Genomic DNA, 14,212 nt, shown 5'->3' with positions numbered 1-14,212 from the left:
CCCTTCCTCTCTCTCTCTAAAAAATCAATAAAGTACCATGAAAAGTGAAAATTGCATGTGTGTAACCTCACTGGAGAGAGTACACATGTTTGCATTTCCTTTACACATTTTTTTTGTTTAGAAGTGTGATGGAAAACTGGGATTATTTACTATCTGTAAACCTTTCTGCAAGGATGAATAAGAATTATTCTTTAATTTTCCCTGTAGCAAGCTTTAGACACTTTAGGGAGCTGGGGGGAGGACCTCACGGGTTCTTTTTCCATGTGCTGCTAAAGCTTACCCTTCTCATAAAAGGTGCCATGTTCTGAGATTATGGTGGTATCTTAGGTGTCCAAGGCCTGTGGATTGTACTCTGAAAGCAAAAGAGTAGTATGGTTATTAATAATGGCATTCATAATGCTTACTCCTTAAACTGTACTTTCTATCCTGAAGTGTAGCCTCTGACCACACATGACAAAAGCTCAAAGTATAAGCACGTGGCTGACTTAATCACTTGGTCAGCGTCACCAACCATCTTGTGTCAGCCAATTAGAACCTGAGTGATAGCTCACGTTCCACCAGGAGGACCTCTGGTTTAAATCTTGCTCCTCACCTCTGACCCCTCCTACCCCTGAAATGTATTCATCACTTTAGGTGTTTGGGTGCTTTGCTTCATCTTCCTTCATTTTGCTCAAGGTTCAGTTGCACAAACTTCTAATGTGCCCGTCATTTCACTTCCTTCTTTCTTCTTCCTCTTTTCTAGTTATTCTTAGTACTTTAATGTTCCTTTATTTGGACACCAAATAGCTCTTTGGAGTCCGGGAAGTTTACTTTCTTGACTCTCATTTTGTTCTTTAAACATCATCCTTCCTCCAAGACTTAAAAGAAGACCTTGAAATATGCTGCTTTGTGAAATAGAGGGTTATGTAAATATGCCAATATGCAGTTTGCTTTGAGATAGCTTAGGAGTGTTGGAAACCTGTTGGGCCAGAATGTCTGATATGGGTAATAACGGATGTGGTAAACCAAATTAACTCTTCATAAGAGAGTTAAGTAAGTACAGATTATTGATTTTCTAAAACAAGTTTCCTATAAGAGAAGCAAACTGCTGATAACTAGTGAGGAGGCTCAAGTAAGCCACCTCTTAGAAATCTTAAGACAACAAAAGATTAGGAGAGAAAAAAATAAAAAATTGAGGAAATGGATGACAGAACCAATGGCAGGGAATCTAAAGACTTTCTAAGCAAGAGCTGAAGAGTTAGCACAAGTTTCGCTCTAGCTAAATTACTCAGGTATAAACTAGTCTGCTCATTCAGTTAGCCTACTCACGTATATGCACTACAGGATCCTTGAGGTTTTATAGTACTTATTTATATCCTGAGGAGTTATTCTGTCTCCCAACAAATATCCTCTGTCCCTGACCGGAGGTGAACTCTCTCTGGAAGCCCTATTTCTAATAATACCCCCCTCCCAAATTTGTTTCTATCTTAATTCATATTTATCCATGTGTAGTTTTATTTTTCTTTCATTTTTATTTTCAAAGAGAATTTTATTTGAGCAAGAGTAATAATCATAGTAAATATGTACATTTTACTTTAATTTTCTGAATATAGCATATAATTATGCTATATTTACCTGGAGAGGGTAACCGTCTAGCTACCTGGTGCTACATCACCACAAATGGCATCTTGCTAAAAAGAAAACTTCTAAGTTTTCAGGACAGAGTATTTTTATTTGCTTCCCCCACACTTAGTGACCAAAATGAAAAATGAGGTTTACTATGTTTATCCTTAGAATATAATGATATTAAACAGACTGTGTACTTATCTCAATAAACTTTTTTTAGAGACTGTTAATATGGTAGGTGATATTTGGAAATTTGTGTTGGGAGTTTTCAACTCATCTTTTCTCTTTAACTTTTTAGTAATGATAATAACTCATATTTATTTTTAGAGAATTTTAAACCTGGATAAGCAAAGGGAAAATTTAAGTCATCTGTATATCTATCACCTGTTACCATTTTGCATTGTCTTTCCAGCATGTTTATGCTTACACATGCAGCTTTTTAAAAAACAGAATAAATAGGGTCATACACGTTTTGTTTTGTACCCATGACTATATCATGAACTTGTCACTCTCAGCTAAACATGGTGAAGAAGTAGTTCAGTATTCTGTTGTATCCATCCACCACTGATTCAAGCTGTCCGCTATTGTTGGACACTCAGTCGTTTCCTGTTTTTCACTAACAGTGTCAGAGGCTCAGAGCTCACTCTTTGTTCACATTCTTAGGGTACTTGTAAAATATTAGAAATGTATTTTGCAATAGTCCTGAAGAGCAGCTTAATGATTTTGTAGGGTTGTTTTTGTTTTTTTGTTTTTTAGCCAATTTAATATGTAAAACTTAGTATCTCCCTTTTTTATTTGAATTTCTTGTTCACCAATAAGATTAAACACTTTCTCACTTTCAGTGTAAAAGAATAAAGGGGCTATTCCCTTTTGTTGCAGAAGGTCTTGAAAGCATTTCATTAAATTAAATATTTAAGTTTCACTGTCGTGATAGTACATGACCTTCATGTCCTTTCTTATGATTTTCACTCTGAGGAGTTTTAGGAGTTCAGATGTAACAATAACAACTTTGTGTCACGAAGGAAAGAACTAGATTGGCAGTTGTTTCTTCATGGAAGGCCCAACAGAAAAACTGTAGAAAGCAGAGGTTGCCAGACATAGAGCTTTCAAATCTGTTGTCCAGCCTTCCTCTCTGGGCTTTAAAAAAAAAAAAAAAAATCCTATTTCTGGGATGTTTTGAATGCAGCCTATATTAGGCAGAGGAAAGTACAGCATGACCTTTCAAGATATTTTAACTTTAAGAGTCTATAATTAGCAAGCACTGTTTGAGTTCTCATGATACCATTTTACCCTGAAAGCACCCATCTAAATGAGTGGGTCATTCCTCTCCACTCCTTTTCTCCTCTCGTTCAGATCTACTTCTGAGAACCTTCCAGGCATCGCGTTTTTGGGTTCTGCAATGTTAAAGCGCTTTCCTTTTTCCCTCCTTTGTAAGATCAGTCCAGTGACTTTCTCTTGCTTGCACGGAGCTTAGCTGGGCCTGCTCAGGACACAGCTGGTAAAGGGGGCGCTGGTGAACAGGTAGCTAGTGTGCCAGGGAGACAGCAGAGAAACTGACAGGTGCCGGCCCTTCCCTCGCCGAGTTCACAGTATGACAGAAACGAGACAAGTGAACCCTACCCATAGCTGATGAAGTAGTTACAAGTAGCAAATTGGTACGAGGGAGAAAAAGTGAGGAACAGTGTGGATCCGGTGAAGGGCTCTAATCCAGGCTGGGAGAGTCGAGAGGCTTCCTAAGGAGGTGATGTTTGTCCAGGGTGCGTAGGGGTTAATCATACATACATGCTGCCCCGTGCTCGGCTTCCTTGCAGAAAGCTACCTTTAAGTGCCAGCAAGTTAACATATCTATTTCTTTTTTCTTTGGTGGCTTTGGCAATACCCCACAAGTATTAAAATGAAAATACACATTGCCACAGTTGATTAACAACTTTAAGATGAATACTATTTCATCTGAAGAAAAATTCTTTAAAGTATTAGCCTTAAGGACAGCCTACATCGGCTGATGGAATGAAAGAGGTTGACAAATCGCTGGGACATCAGCCTATTCGCAGATGTGTAGACTAGTGACGGAAGTTCAGCTGCACTTTGCCTCCCATGTACCGTATGGAAATATCCGAAGGAACAAAGGTCCCTTTTTAGCTAAGATTTACTCTTTACTAACTGTCTTTAAAAATAAAAAAATCACCTCTTTTCCACTTACAATAAAATGTGCCTTAACTGCAATAGTTTTGTAACTTGGAAGCCCCACATTTAACTATTAGGTAGAGCCTGAGATGACTGACAAATAGGAATATTTTTCCGAGTTGTTTTGTCCCTTGAGATGATTGTGGCTGTGACTCTCATGTCCGTTAGACTTAAACACATACTTCTGGGGAAATTGCTTTTCATGTATCAGGCTTACTTGGTGTTCCTGTGTGGCTGTGTGTTTGTCACTTCCTGATGTTAGAGATTTGTTCCATAAATTTGGAACTGTCTCTCCTCAGCTCTTATCAGAAACGGGGCTTGGGGGAATGGAAGTGGGCTGGATTTCTGGAGCAGCAGTTTCCCTGTAGTGAGCCATGCCATCCGTCAGAGCTGCTTATGTGTATCCCATTGCCTTGCCTTCTTCCCAGAGAAACTCCAGAAAGTTATGCTTTGAAACTTATTGAGGGACACAATGAAACACTGTGCTGTTGCTCACTGCCCCTTGGGGAGACCTGAAGGGACCATATTGGAGCCAGGTGTGAAGAAAAGCTTGTTGCCCCTGCTCCCTCCCAACACACGCAGGCATGGAGATACACACACTCTTTCTCTGAGTCTGGAAAATGGGTTTCTTCTCTCTCTGGCTCTAGCTACAAAGGAGATGAGAGCCAGAGAGTCAGTTTCTAAGACTTAACTAGTATAATCTGTTGCCCCTGGTCTCGTCTCTATTTTAGTTATTTAACACATATGGGTAATGCATACTATATGCCAGGTGTTGTTTCTAAGTTCTTTTTAAGTATTAACTCCTTCAGTCCTCTCAAGGGCCCTCTGAAGTTAGCACTGTTGTTATCCCTGGTTATAGATGAGGAAACTGAGGCACAGGGTATTGCACCGGGAGTCACACAGGTGCTAATTGTGAGGTTGGCTTTCAGAATCCTTGCTCCCCTCACCCCCCCAGCTTTGCTGCCTCGGCAGTGATTCCCTCCCAGGAGTGGGGGAACAGCTTCCGTCACGGAAATACCCAACCCTCTTCCCTCTCCCACTCCGCCTGCGATCAAGAACCCTGGTCCCTATTTACCTGGCTGGCTGACTCTCCATTGTTCTTCTCATGGTCATTTTGTTGTTAATCTTCACCTGAGGATTTTTTTCCCACTGATTTTTAGAGAGAGTGAAAGGGAGGGAGGGAAGGAAGAGAAACATCAATATGAGAGACACATCGGTTGGTTGCCTCCCGCACGCGCCCCAACCAGGGCAGGGATTGAACCTGCAACCTCAGTGCTATAGAAGCGTCTTAAATATGGGGAACCTCTGAAGGGTTTAAAGTAGGAGAGTAGAATTTTAGAAAGATTAGTATGGAAATTTGGGGGGTGGATAAAGAAGAGATTGCTGTCATCCAGGGGAAACATGACAGGGGCTGGAAGCAGGGTCAGGTTAGCGGGAATGTGCGTGAAGTCAAGGGAGAGGGTAATAGCTGGAGTAACGTTCCAAGTGAAATGAGAAAAACATCCTCCAAGGGTTGGTGGTCTTCCCAGAGGGTTATAGGTGTCCCACTGAGAGTGCCGAGGTATCCCACGGTATGTGAGATATAAAACTAAGCTGCTTAATTACCTCTTATTATGGTCCTTACTGGAACATGGCATTTTTGACCAGTAGAAGTTTGTTTCATCTCCACACTGCATTTCACATGCACTTTTGGTCTTTTATTTTTGTAACAGCTTTATTGAGATATAATCACATACCATAAAATTCACCCTTTTAAAGAGGGTAACTCAGTGGGGTTTTTTTGTGTGTTTTTTTAAAAAATATATATCTTTATTGATTTCAGAGAGAGGAAGGGAGAGGGAGAGAGAGAAATAGAAACATCAATGATGAGAGAGTCATTGATCGAGCCCGCAACCCGGGCGTGTGCCCTGACCGGGAATCGAACCCCGATCGCCTGGATCCCAGGTCGACACTCAACCGCTGAGCCACGCCCGGCAGGGCAACTCAGTGGTTTTTAGTGTATTTATAGAGATGTGTAACCATCACCACCACCTAATTTTAGAACATACATGTCACCCCCAAAAAGAAACTCATTAGCGTACACTCCCTATTTCCTGCTACCCCCGCCCCTGGCAACCACTAATCTACTTTCTGTCTCTGGATTTCCCTATTCTGCACATTTCACATACATGCAGTGTTTTGAAACTGGCTTTTTTCATTTAGCATAATGTTGTCAGGGTTTATTTACATTGAAGCATGTGTCACCACTTCATTCCTTCTTATTGCCAAATATTTTTTATTTATAGATGCACCACATTTTGTTTATCCGTTAATCAGTTGATGCACGTTTGGAGTGTTTCCACTCTTTGGCTATTATGAATAGTGCTGCAGTGAACATTTCGTGCAAGTTTCTGTGTGGGCTACTGTTTTCATTTTTCTTGGGTATATTCCTAGGAGTGACACATTCATTCTTGAGCGTCTTCCAGCAGTTGAATATTTGTGCTGAAAGTGGCATCTCAATTGAAAATCAGTTTCTGGTTGCAGATAGGTATATATCCTGGGATTGTTAAACACAGATTTTAATGAAATTTGGGAGGCAGTTAAAAGATACATAGATCAGCTACCGTGTGTGTGTGTGTGTGTGTGTGTGTGTGTGTGTGTGTGTGTGTGACAGAGAGAGAGAGAGAGTTGATTTCAGGCTGTTCTCTTAGGATATTCATATTGTCGTTCTAAGAACTATAGGCCTCGACTGTGGCAGCATATATTTACTTCCACTCACAAGCCACACCTCAGTTACTTAAAATCCATTAAAAGAGAAGAGGGAGGGATGAATAGATAGCGCACAGGACTTCTAGAACAGTGAAACTACTCTGTGTGATACCAAATGATAGGTACACATTATTCTAAATACGTCCAACCCCATAGGAAGTACACATCAAGAGTGAGCCCTGATGTCAGCTGTCAGCTGTGTGATACTGGGTCATAATGCTGTGTCCATCTAGGTTCCTCGATTATAGCAGATGAGATGTTGATGGAGGAGGCTGTGCATGTGTGGGGCAGGGGAAATATGGGAAATCTCTGTACTTTCTGCTCAATTTTGCTCTGAATCTGAAACAGCTCTAAAAAAGTCTATTTTAAAAATCCATTAAAAGATCATAGCAGCTCTATGTATTTCAAAGGGAATCTTCCACTGTTTGATTTGAAGGTTACAGTGTATACTGCACAACAGGCAGTTTCCCGTTTGCCCTGTATGTAGATGTCCCTCTGCAAAGCCCTTGGTGGCCTGGCCTCTACCCTCTGCACTTCTCTACTCCTTGATCACAGTTGCCTTTCCATTCATTAAACTTACCAGCTCATTCTTGCCTCAGGGCCTTTGAACCAGCTTCTCCCTTAGCCTGGGCTGCTGTTCTTCCATCAGTTACCTGCCCCCTGTTATTATTGTCTTAATCAGCCATATCAGCCTTGCTCCGATTTTGACTTGACTTCTCTAGGTGACATTTATCTCAGTCTTCTTGCTTACCTACTAATTTGTGCCTGTGTGAGAATGTGAGCATCATGAGGGAAGGGAATCTGTCTACCTGTACTGCTCCACCTTTGAAGAAGGTCTGTCATGTATTAAGGAAATGTCCATGGAATGAATGGCCCAGTTGCTTCTCTCCTCTTGGGATCCTGGTACCTGTTAGAGCCAGTGTCTTCCTGGCGACAATGTCAGATAGCCCTTGATTTCACCTCCACTCCCAGGAAACCAACAAGACATAATAATAAAGCATCATTCTCATTTAACCTCCCCCCTTTTCCCCCTTTTAGAGCTATCATCCTCTGCCCAACACCGCCATTCTCAGAAGAGATCTGCTGCGAGCCTGGGAGTGTGGACTGCTGCGGGGACCAGGGCGGGATTCGCTGTGCACCACCTGCAAACTGTAGGTTTGGTGCCTCCTAGCGCTATATCGTAAGTATTTGCATCATCAGAAGGTTGGCTGCCTCCCAGTTGTCCTGCAACTTCTGTGCTAACTTCTCTTTTCTAGTTAAGATATTTTCATAAATGCCTTAACAATGAGGATTTCTATTTTATTCTGAGGGGAGGGTTAGATCTCCGGCTGTTGCAGGTGAGTGGCTGCTTCCTCACTCATTGGATTGCTGTCTCAAATGCCAGCAAGAGAAATAAAGGTAACACCAAAATGTCCTAACCTGTTTCCGTTACTGCCAAGAGACAGTACACAAACTGCCTCAGCCGCACATGAAGAAAAGTTTGTCGCACTAAAAATCTTCAAAGGAACGTCAGTCAGCTCTGCATCTATTCAGCAATGTTCCTGCAGTTGTTACTTATTGTGCTTTATAGTTAATTCAAACCAAGGTTAAAGCATGTGGTCCTTACACCCACTGTATGCCCGATGAGGAGGAAGGAGGTTTTCTCTTTTGTGATTGACATTGTGCAAGTCAAGTCACTGTCCATACCAGTTTGAATTTCATTTCAATGGCGAGTTTATTCTTGAAAATAAAAATAGCAGTTGCATTTTTAATACGAGGTATTTTCTCTTCTCTACATATATGAGCCCCTTACAACTGGGGCTCATTTGAGTCTTATGATAACCATTCTTTTTCATCATTACTAATTCATATGGTGTTTGCCTAAAAAGACGTCAGCCCTAAGATGGACCCCAGGGCCATGTAATCCCAAGTTAATTCAAAATAAATTTTAATGAATATTTAAGAGTCACTGTTAAGCATAGCATTCTGTAGGCTTATTTGTCGTCCTTAAAATTCAAAATAATTCTAGGAATGTTGCTGGGACTCAGATGCCTATATTGGGCTGATACTAGGAATGACAACCATTTCTAAATGTTTGACCCCAATGATATATCTCTCCCTTTGTCTGGTAGTGTCTGTCCCATTGAAGCTGGGCAAAGAAAGGAATTCATTTATTCAACAGATACTTAACTGAGTTTCTGTGCCAGGCATGTTTTTCAGTGTTGAGAACAAGGCGGTGAACAGAACAAAATCCCTGCTTTCATGGAGGCTTTAAAAAGCTCCCAGATATCCTCAGCAAACAGGTGGGAGAAGGCAGGTGCAGAGAAGTTGACTCACTCTCAGGTGTCCTGGGAAACCACCTTCAAGATGGCAGCCAGACACAAGATGGAAAGATTATTGGAACCTCATTTGGAAAATATGATAAATGCAACCTTATGCTCTAGTTTAATCACTGCAGAAATATAGGAGCTTAATAAAACAACAAACAAAAAGATGCCAGGTTGATATAACTTGGGCTTAGAAAAGAAAGACTTACTTTCCCGGTACACCATTTTAATACATTTTTTTCAGATTCGCAGATTCTGCCCAAATTCTGCCTCTACCATCCCTTCCCAGCCTCCATTGTCAGTGTCTCATGCATCCTTCCAGTTTCTCTATGCACAGACATAGAGGATAAATTCATATTTCCCCCTTCATAAAGTAAAAGATAACAGACTAGACCTCTCTGCAATATACGTTTTTGTCCTAGTGTCTGTAGGAAGGTTTAACACATTAGTACTAAGAGAGAGTCCTCATTCTTTTTTTGTTTTTTCCAACAGTTACAGAGGAGTCCATTGTATGGATGTACCACAATTTAAATAGTGACCTATTGATAAACATTTGGGTTGTGGCCAATCCTTTGCTCTTAAACAATGCTGCAGTAAATAACTTTGCACATAGGTTATGCTGCATGTATGCAACGATATCTGTATAAATGTGCAAAGTAGAATTACAGGTCATAATTTGTGTGTAATTTTGATAGATATTGTCAAATTGCCTCCCAGAGGAGGTTTTTCTTTCTTTTTTTAAAAAATAATTTTTTATTTCAGAAAGAGGAAGAGAGAGAGAGAGAAATCGGTGAGAGAAACATCAATTAACTGCCTTCTGTATACCACCAGAGGGGGTTTTTCTTATTCTCAGGACTGCCACAAATTTGTGAGAGGAACTGTCCAGGGTCTGGATTTTTGCCAATCTGGTAGGTTAAATGGTGTCTCAGAGGAGTTTCAGTACAGGAATACTGTTTGTTCAGAATTTTCAGTGGTATTTTTTTAAAGAGAAAAAATGCTCAGAAAACTAAACAGGTCTAGAATTCAGCTGTTTTTATTGTACAATTGGACTACTAAAGCCCATCTTAAATCTTCTATTATGTAATTTAAAATTATGCTTGCTCATGTTAAAAATACTACATTTTAAATTCTGAAAACACTCAGGATAAAAATGCTTCTCAGGCTCATGATGTATGTAGGTGACCTGCTAAGAGCAAGGCCTGGTGTGCTTAGAAGGCCTGCTTGTGAGGTTGGCCCTTGGCTGGCATCTGGGAATTTAGATTTGAGGACAGTTTCCACTCTAATGCCTTTGTGCCTGAACTGTTTGTGTAGACAATCGTGGTTTATGTTGAATACCTGCTTGCATTCTGGGAGGATTGGGTACATGCCTGGCAGCAGGTGCCTGTGTGACTAGCCCCGGTAAAAACCCCAGGCTCTGAGTCACTAATGAGCTTCCCTGGCAAACAACAGTTCACAGGCGTTGTCATAACTCACTGTTGGGAAATTGAGTCCAACGTGTGTGACTCCACTGGGAAAGTACCCCTGGAAGCTCACTGCTGGTCTCCTCCAGACTTTGCTCCTGCACCTTTTTCCTTTGCTGATTTGCTTTATATCCTTTTGCTGTAACAAATAGCCATGAATACAACTACATGCTGCTCCTGTGAGTCTTGCTAGTGAATCTTTGAACTGGAAGTGATCTCGGGAACCCTGACGCAATCAGCTTTGCAAAGGTTTTAATATTCTACCTGCAGTATTAGTATTTTTAGCGTGCAATTAATTGACTTGGGCGTTACATCTTGACTTGCAGTCTGTGTTCTAGTGTAAAATGTGTAGCCCCTCAGGTTCCTGAGCAGTGATTTAGCATTTACATCTACATATGGAGGCAACAGAAGAAGAAGGCTGTGGGTTATTGAATGATTTTATGTTTAGTGCAGAACCCACAACCGGTCCTTTGGTCCTCCCAGTGCCCATATTTCGGCTTAATATTTTCTTGCTTTAATTTCTATTATTTGATTATTAGGTAAATGGATTTACTCAAATTCCTTTGGATTCATAGCCACTGAATTTTAGTTAGGCAGTCTGATTTCTAACTATGCTCTGATTCTAAAGCTTATCTGCAAATAAATAATCCCAAGAAACTCCACTCAGGACAGCAGATCTTTGTCTAAATAGGACATAAGGCCCAAAGATTTTGAAACAAAGTTTTATTTTGTATAATTGTGTATTAACATCTCATTTGAAATTTTTAAATACTCAAATAGAAAGCTGACGTATGTGTTAAACATACGGATTTATTCATTTAAGCTACTTTTCCTAAAGAAATTAGATGACATCTAAGGAAAAGGGTTTATATTTACATGGTTTAAAATGTTAAATGTAGCCCAGAGCACTGGCTCTTCATGCTCACAGTTGACTGGTACATTTTTTACGATAGTAACTAAGATTGACTGACATTGTGGCAGCCACTGTTCATTGCATGTATTACCTTATTTAATTTTCATAGCAATTCTATGTGGTAGCTACTGTTAACTCCACTTTGAGACACAGAGGGTTTAAGCAACTTTCCCAAAGTTAAGTAATTTGCTGGAACGAGGTAGAACTGGAATTTGAATTCAGCTCACCTTTCTTCAGAGGTTGAGTTTTTACCCACTCTGCTTTCTGGAGTCATATGGTGTCTGGTGTGACAGAAAGTTGATTAAATGAAGAACCTTATACATTTACTCTTGGGTATAGAGATGAGCTGATAATTTTTCCACAGAGTATAGGAAATCCTTATCTCCTCGGTTCCTAAGTATCAGGAATTATAAGTGGGAGCCTTACAAATCACAAACTGATCATGTCATTCCCTGATCCCATTATCCTGGGGGCAAAATCCAAATATAACAAGGCCTTCCCAGGATCTTCAAGAGCCAGCCTTTTCTCATTCAGCCAAGCTGACTTTCCTTCTGTTCCCATACATACTAACCACATTCTCCTGTTCTTCTTAGGGCCTCTGCACATCCTGTTCCTTCTGCCTTAAATAACCCCACCCCAACTTGCTCTTGTGTTAGAGCTGTTTCCTTAACTAGACTTCAAGCTCTGTGAAGGTCTGTCTGGTTCACCTGGCCATAGCAGACGTTCAGACATCTAAATGGAGGTTAATCAGGTTTCAAAAGATGAGATGGAGTTAGTGGTAATTTAGCTCTTATGGAGTACACAAACACAGAAAACTGTGCTGGCTATCCTAGATGAAGCTTTATTCCCATATAATCATCAGCACGCTTTAGTGTAGTTACTGACACTTGTGTTAAACAGGTAGTCAGCAACAGATCCATGGACTTAAATCCCAGGCTTTCTGCTGGCAGTTTCATTTCCCAAGACTCAACTCCATTTTGAAAATCTGAAGAACCAAGTTTCCTATCCCCAGTTATGTGCCCAAACATTTCATAGGGCTGAAGCAGATCCTCTTAGCAGCTATGAACTCCAGATTGGCAGAACCGTCGTTAGACATGGTTGAGGAGTGTAAAATATTTTGGAGAGCAGTTGACACCCATATTGCTTGCCAGTTTTTGATCGCCACGTGCGGGTGTAGGACTAGCCTGTTCTGTGCCTCTGCCCTTCCTACCAGTCTCGATGTGGCTTCTTCTGTATATCTTTAGTTATAAGACTTCTGTTTGGTTAGACTTCAGGTAGTTGTCAATGGTGGTGGTTCTGTAGTCTAGTTGTAATTTTGACACGGTCGTGGGAGGAGGTGAGTACAGCGTTTACCTCCTGCCATCTTGACTGGAAGTTTCTATTACTTAATAGATGTCAGGCATACTGGAACCCCGTTATAGGGTGAATATTTGAATATTATTTGGTGAGGGGAAGAAAAAAATTTCTGTATTACTTTGAATCCTTCAATCTATGAGCATAAATTTAGGACTCAGAACTTTCCCACCAAGATAAGGTAACATTTAGGCCTTACTTTCTGTGGCTTTAGCAGGCGTGGGTGAAAAAGACACAGAGAGAACACCGGTATCTCGTATATGTGTATGTGTTTGCTTTTGTTTAAACCACTTTTCCTCCTCTGAATATTTAATGCATAGAAATGACTAAGGAAAATGGTGGAATCCCAAAATATTAGGGGAATAGCAATAACTGGTGGAGAATTTATGTGGAATGAAAGCCATTTATTTTATTCTAAGGCGTTTTATTATAGATTTTTTTGGCTTCAAGAGTGACTTAGGTATGCATACTAACTTAAGTTTGAAGATGCAAGTCGGTGAAATGACCTTAGGGCCACTGCAATATGTTTATGTATTATGGTATTTAAGGGCGAGCCCCTCAATTCTAAAGCTACTTATATGTGGTCATCAATTATTTCTTGTAATCCCCCTGGTCCATACCCCTCAAATAGAAGGGGGGTAGTATATAACAGTTTTTCTGGCCTGAATGTGGCCTGCCAAATGAGTCAGCCCTCTAGTTGCCTGAAAAAGTTCTTTGACTATGAGGTCAGAAGTGGTGACTCAGTGCAGTTTAAGAATATGTTATAGTAACTGAATTTATGAGAGAGAACTAATTCTTATAGGGATTGCAGGTTACTTCTATGACACCAAATAATTTCAGTTCCCTTTAATTACCTTTTGTCTTAAAGCTTTTCTTCAAAATTCAGTAAGTAAAATAATGTAACATGTATTTCAGCTCTAAGGGATCTGTCCATTCTGTGCACATCATAGTGCCTTTCAAATATCCTGACTTGAAAAGAATTGAAGGAGCCTCTGCTAACAGTGACATGGGAAAGAACAGTGTCAAGATTAAGCATGAAATCAACAGGCCAGTGCTAGGAGGAGGTCGAGCTTAATAAATATCTGCCTTATGTCTGACTGTACTTGTGCCTGAGTGATCTTCTTCCTGCCAAACACCAACAGGTTTCTAGGCAACAGGACTGATTCAGACACTAAACACCTCACTACAGTGAAATGTCCACCTGCAGTATTTCCAGGAAATGTCTCTCTGATAAGTCGCTGGGGAGTGCGATAAACATTCATGCAGGCTCTGAAGGCATCAGATGAGCCAGGACTGGTAACCATGTGTTACAAGGTGGGGTTGGCTAATATTTGGAAGGAAGGGCAAACAGACTGTAACCTGTATGGTAACTGTGGGGAGGAAAGGCGGAGGGGGGATGGGTGGAACCTCTCCCCAGAGGACTTACGGGGAAGGGAAATTCGTTGCTCTTAGTAGAAAAAAATAATAGTACATTTCTGATTGTAAAAATAGTCCAAGATCTTGGAAAAATCATGACATTGCGTAGTGGCTAAGAACTGAACTCTGGCCCTGCATTTCTAACTTTCACTTCCTTTTGCCTCGGGTGGTGGTGATAATGGTGCCTACCCCATAGAGTGGTTGTGCCTATTAACATGTTAATATTT

The 14,212-nt window shown here is 40.7% G+C and overlaps 1 protein-coding gene across 1 annotated transcript in view; it reads left to right on the top strand.

The window, feature by feature from the left end:
• Positions 1-7,633: 7,633 nt before the first annotated feature.
• SGMS2 (sphingomyelin synthase 2) overlaps positions 7,634-14,212 on the top strand; it is a 47,808-nt gene continuing 41,229 nt past the window's right edge. The window contains exon 1 of the mRNA XM_016214508.2: positions 7,634-7,717. The gene's annotated coding sequence lies outside the window, so the exon portion shown is untranslated. The remainder of the gene's footprint in view (positions 7,718-14,212) is intronic.

Source organism: Miniopterus natalensis, chromosome 1, assembly GCF_054644295.1.
Source record: "Miniopterus natalensis isolate mMinNat1 chromosome 1, mMinNat1.hap1, whole genome shotgun sequence".
Taxonomy (NCBI): domain Eukaryota; kingdom Metazoa; phylum Chordata; class Mammalia; order Chiroptera; family Miniopteridae; genus Miniopterus; species Miniopterus natalensis.
The sequence above is the reverse complement of the archived record's forward strand: the minus strand, read 5'-3'. Positions and strand labels throughout refer to the sequence as shown.